At 40.0% G+C, this 6360-nt stretch overlaps 1 long non-coding RNA gene and 1 pseudogene across 1 annotated transcript in view; both read left to right on the forward strand.

Moving 5' to 3' along the window:
- LOC114620437 overlaps nt 1-1548 on the forward strand; it is a 13006-nt gene extending 11458 nt beyond the window's left edge. The window contains exon 3 of the long non-coding RNA XR_003711323.1: nt 1306-1548. This is a non-coding gene — a long non-coding RNA (uncharacterized LOC114620437). The remainder of the gene's footprint in view (nt 1-1305) is intronic.
- A 2373-nt stretch (nt 1549-3921) lies between these two features.
- Nucleotides 3922-6360, forward strand: part of LOC114620598 — a 7679-nt pseudogene continuing 5240 nt past the window's right edge.

Consider the following 6360-nt stretch of genomic DNA (forward strand, 5'->3'; position numbering starts at 1 on the left):
TTGTTTTGTTTTGTTTTGTTTTGTTTTGTTTTGTTTTGTTTTGTTTTTAGATACAGGCTTTCTCTGTGTAGTGCTGGCTGTCCTAAAACTCACTCTGTAGACCAGGCCGGCCTCAGACTCAGAGGCAGATCTACCTGCCTCTGCTTCCCAAGTGTTAGAATTATAGATATATGCTACCACTACCTGACCGCGCTTTCTTCTCAATAACTTCTACTTCAAGAAGAAAAAAAAAATGTTAGCCAGTAACTATCTCCAAGGGAGAAAGTTGGTTTTCTGCAAGCACTCAAACTATCTTTTCTGCCTATGTCTTTCCTCTCCTTATACCAGTACTTTACAGAGATAGCCAAGCCACATTTTAGGGATCTCTCCTTCTTACCTACCTTTGATCTCACTTCACTACTAAAAAGTCAAAACCAGAGGACACCCTTCTAGTTTAATGGTCCTCAAACTTTAGATGCCTCAGAATCACCCCAAAAGCAGGGTAGATCCTGAGTTTGGGGGCCCCATTCCTGTTTATCTTGGGATGGTAAATGTTGCTTTTCATTTACACGGTCAACTTGTAAGTTCTTATATACTGAAATCCAACCTTCTTCATGATCTACAAGAACCAAAAATGCCTCAGTCTCTCTCAATAGACTCTACCAAAGTCAATTCTATCCATTATTTCAAACCAAAGGACTGTGATATCTATTACTAGGGGAAGGAATGAAGGTAATATATTTACATAGTAAAAAAAACCATCAAATTATATGTTAGTGAATTGCAGTTGCCACATTAATATGTATGAACCTTACAGATATCATGCAAAGTAAAATTAACAAGCCACAGAAAAGTATTTATGATACGATACATTAAAATATATTAATTCCAAACATGCATAAATGAGAAAAGCTATAAAGAAAAGCAACTAAATTACAAGAAAACAAGAAACTCAGTATCATAGTTACTATATATTATCCCTACCTACTTATATTTCATTTTTAATGTAAGTATGATACATTCAGAGAGGATTGTATAATACACATTTACACAGGCATACAAATACACTTGACAATGTTGAGTTTATTTTAGAGTATAAAAGAAAAGAGTTTCTATTGCTTTTTCCATAATCTATAACTGTATGTCATTTTTGTGCCTATTGTTTCAATTTGAGAAAAATAATAAGAGCTAGAGAAATTAAATAAGTAAAAACTAGAAAGCAAAATCCGGACTTTGTGAGATTTCTTTCAAGTCGTGTGAGAGATCAGTCAAGGGAATGTCCTCTTTGGGGGTTGATTCATGCTAATGTGGTTCTCTCTGTTACAGGCTTGGACAAGAGATGCTCGAAGACTCCAAGGACTTCACACACGAGAGGCTGCAGTCACCTTCCAAGGGAGTGGCCCCCTGCTCTGGCTGGTCAAACGGAACCAAGTCCGTCTTCCTGAGAGGTTTGGTCCCCTTCAACCAGCTACAGCAGGGCTGGCAAAGCCCAATCATTGGAGAAAGAGAAGAGAAATTAGCTGCTTCAGCCTTGCTTATGAAAAAAAATTCTGGTTTTGCCATCATAGCATCATGTTCCCAGGAAGAAAGAAGAAAAGAGAAAGCCCAGATTCGCCACAGCTCGTAGGCCTCGTTCCCAGCACACTGAATCCTCTGCCTTTGCACTCACATCTACAGCCATGCACACACACACACACACACACACACACACACACACACACTGATGATGCTAAGGATGGAGCTTGGGCCAACCTTAGGCCAGCCAGTGGCAGAATATGATAGGAGAGAGGTCTTCTGCTTACAAGGACACAGAAGCATAAGTAAGGCCACTGACCATGGAAATATAGCACAGCTCAATGGAATTGCGGGCCAGAGCATGCTTAATCCAAGATATAATTAATATATATGTGTGTGTATGTATTCATATATATATATATGGATATGTGTGTATATGGATATGTGTATATATAGATATATATGAGTATATATAGTTCACTGAATTTGCCTGTGACATTCTACATCATTCTCCACAAAGTCCAGAAATTAATGTGCACTGAAGTTAAAGTACACAGAAAGAGGTTACCAAGGTACCTATAATTAAGGTAAAACCCTGGCTTCCTGTTTGAATCCTGCCCATCTTTTCTGTTAGCTATGATATGAGCTCAGGCAAATAGCCTCAGTTACCTCTGTAAAAACATTAGTTGCTTCTTCACCAGAAAACAGAGACCTGGATCAAATCACTGCTCTAAGGTTTTCAAAAGACAATGTCTGTAAATAACCAACCATAAGCATTCAGAGAATGAGTATCTCCACAGTATGGCAATGATGGTGTCATGCCCAGAAGCATGGTCCCTTGAGGAGGAAGAACAAATTTTAAAAGATAAAATTTCCAAAATAAATTTTACATTTATTTTGGTATATATGTATATATATATTCCCACTATTGATTCTACTAGCATGCAGCATACATTCATCCTAGTGTACACTGTTAATATGTAGTAAGTTTTGCTCAAAATTACTTTATGCATGAGATTCTACTGCCTGGGAAGAGGTTTCTGCCAGCCATTGAGCTTGTTCTATAGCCATAGAGTGTCCAGAGTGTGTGAGGCTGTGAACCACATTTCCTAAAGGCAGAGAATAAATATGGCTGCCCCTCCACTCTGAACCTGTTTCCTTGTGGAAAGGATGGAAACATAAAAACTATATTGCAGAGAATTCATGGGAGTGAAAATGATGTACAAAGGTTTAAAACTAGGACTGGGTGCACCATAAGGTTTTTCTCTTTGACAATGCTTTTACAACCAAGTTGGTATTCAATAAAGTTTTCTCTAATAAATGCCCGCATTTGTTGTTTATTTATTCTCAACGTAAACTGTAGAACTGTGAGATTTCTGTTAACTCTTTAGATACACAGCTCTTGCTCAAATCAGTGGTAAGAGAATGGGTGGCAGGTCTCTCTCTCTCTCCTTGTCCAACTTTGTGGTGTGATGGAACTTTACCTAGTACGTGTACCACCCATCAATAGTGGAAGCAAGAAGATCTGGAGGTAGCCATGTTCCTCTAACCTGAAATGCACCTGAGAGAACAGAAAGGTTCAATCCCATATAAACAGACATGGCTTGATCAAATGTAAGGTGAACGGAACAGAAGAGAACTTGTCCATCAGGAGGGAAGAAATCAGCAACATGAAGGTTAGATGTGTGAACTGGAGAGGTGGAGATATGGCTTGGTGGTTAAGACCACTAGCTGTTCTTCCAGAGGTCCTGAGTTCAAGTCCCGCCATCCATGTAGTGGCTCACAACCATCTGTAATGGGATATGATGCCCTCTTCTGGTATACATGAAAACAGCATACTTATATACATATACATGAAATAAATAAATCTTTTTGAAAAAAACAAAAAAACAAAAAACACTGTGGTGCATAGACACACGTGGGGCAAAGTACTCATATACATGAAAATAAAATAAATCTAAAACACTTTTTGAAAAAGATGAGGTGTGTGGTGACAGAGATAAGCATCAGAAGAGTCAAGAAAAAGTCATGTACAAATGAGGGGGTTTATGGCCAAAGTGCTTGATACAGCCAGACAGAACCTTATAAGGCTAAGATTAAATAAGTTAGAAAGAAGCCAACCCATACATGGCTGGAGTTAGATAAGTGAGCCATGCTTCTACTTACTGGGTGTCTTGGATGCAAGGGTCAAAGATTTCTTGGAAGTATTGGAAAATGGACTGAACATCATCTTCAACATCCCTCTGCCCCTACCCTTGGTCACAACATCTTTGAAGGCTGCAAGATGGGACCATTTGCAGTCACAGCCTGACACCAATGCCAAGGTAACATACTGACCCCTCGCTAGATCGAAGCATCAAGTTTCTGTTCAATCGTCACAAGACTCGGAACGGAGCAAATGGAGTTCGGCTCCCACTCACCGCCAGCATGACAGATGGGACTTCTGAGAACGTATGTTTTCTGGTAAGTTTATCTAAAAGGTCCTCAAAACCAAACTCTGCCCTCAATAAGAAATCCAGCAGAATTGAATAATTGGGCATCCTGTCCCAAGCTGCTGCCATTGATCTTGCCACAGCCCCACATTTAGGGCAGAAATCTAGGTTAAGCCACCCTGTGGGGCATGTGGTTTTACTGTCAGTGTGTGTCCCTTCCTGTGTGTTCCTGCATAGACAGCATCCCCCATGCTTCTTCTAACCGGCAGGGCATGGTGTCACTCAGAGATTCTGGGTAACCCCCATGCCTGGCAAGAGTTAGCCCTAGAAGGACAAAAAACATTGCATAAAAATGCAGAAAGGGCTTTTGCCCAAGAGGAATTGATGAGAATAATTTGACACTAGCTTACCATGTAGTCACAGGAAGAGGAAAATTCCATTACATGCAAATCATTAAAGATTGAATGTATGAATTTATTATATATATTTATGTATACATATATATATACACATATACACACATATACACACACACATACACACACACACACACACACACACATATATATATAATTTTTTTTTACAAGGTCTCACTTCACTTGTAGCCCAGACTCCAAAGTGGTCCCCTGTTTCTACCTCCCAAGTGTTGGGTTAGGGATGTGGATCACTATACCTGAAAATTCATTTTTCCTTTTTGAAAATTGTGTGTACATGTATTGTGTTGAATACATGTTTTTGTGTAAGAGTAGGGTGCATGCATGCCACTGTGCACATATGAAGGTTGGAGAACAAACTACCATGTCTGAGGAAAGATCTCTCATGGTTTCCTGCTGAATGAGCCCACACTAACTAACCACTGAACTTCTAAGAATTCTCTTGTCTGCACCTCACATGCTCCCATAGGAGCCAAAGATTACAGACCTGTTACTGCACAGGTTTTTTATGTGGGTTCTGGCAATCCAAATCCAAGCTGTCTGGCTTGCCACGTCATGGTAATTCCCAATGCTGATAAGCCTGCTGACCAACAGGCAACTCTCAAACAGCCAAGGTGTGATACTGAATCCTGCATCTGCTTTGGATATCACACTTCAATACATAGCATTATTGTCCCATAACAGAGTTCTTTCTTCTGCTGCTAACTTTGTGCCCCCGCCCCGCTGTGCTCACTGTTATTGAACTCGCCCTTCAACCTCAACACAAGAGGTCTCCACAAGCATCCTTCATGACTCCTTGAGACTGTCTGATATAAACTCTCCCTGAAAAGGTGTTTATACTTGGGGTCTCTAAAAATAGGGGGAGTCTCTAAAAATAGCGGACATATTTCTCAGAACATGAAAAGGGATAGAAGACTCTGACTACTACCAGTATTTCCCCTGAGTGTTCAGTAAAGGAGGGAAATAAAACAGTAGTATAAATAATGAAAAAGAACATTCAAAGTCCCTGGAGTCTTTACGTCCTGCTCTCTGTTGTTCAAAAGGCCAAATTATGTTATCTTGTATGCTTTGTAACCTATGGCACCTGCATCAGACTCTATCCTTAGAAACAACAGTCCTGATTGCCAGAGTGTCAGATTTATACTTGGTGACACTTAGCAGTTCATATCAAGACAGATCAGACTTATCACTGATAGGCAAAGTAAACCAAAACGGTCCATTTTGTTTGTTTGTTAACATATGCAATTATATTTTGAGAAACCTGTGGACCTGTCAGGGACAAAGGTCAACAGTAAATATTCTGACAGTGGATTTGAGGGGAAAGGCTTTCTGACTTTTCCCACTGTTCCCCAATTCAACTATAGTACTTGTGAAAAAGCTAGGCTGACTCCATGACAGGCTTCACATTGGCAGTTTAGGAGACTAGGCCTAAGAATCAGGCAAGTCCAGGCAAGCCCAGGCAAGTCAGTTACTCAAAAAAAAAAAAAAAAAAAGGGGGGGGGGTGGGGTGGGGGGGACTCCTCAGCAACAGTTTCCAGCCACCATGTCTAGATAATGGCTCTGGAATGCCTAAAGATAAGGACAAAGCCCACCTACCCCAGAATCCCCTAATGTGCTTTAAGTCAGGCCTGTGAGCTCATTTGCTTGTCTATCTTGGTAATGGGAGACCCCAGCATGCTGGACTTGTGCAGAATAAAACACTCTGTGACTACATACTTTTTGAGTCTGGGGTATCATTCTTCGGTGAACATGGACCTTTACAATTGTAATTAAAGTAATAGTGTTTAAGTTTGTTGGACATAAGGACTTGCTATATGGTCCAAGCTGGTTTTAAATTCTGAGTTTCTACTTTAGCCTTCCAGGCATCAGGATTATATGCATAAATCACCATACTGGGTTCAAATTTTTCTCTATTATTTTTTCCTTTATTTTCTTTTTTTGTTTGTTTGAGGGTTGCTTTGCTTTGCTTTGCTTTGCTTTGCTTTGCTTTGCTTTGCTTT

Source organism: Grammomys surdaster, unplaced genomic scaffold (assembly GCF_004785775.1).
Source record: "Grammomys surdaster isolate TR1022 unplaced genomic scaffold, NIH_TR_1.0 169, whole genome shotgun sequence".
NCBI classification, from domain to species: domain Eukaryota; kingdom Metazoa; phylum Chordata; class Mammalia; order Rodentia; family Muridae; genus Grammomys; species Grammomys surdaster.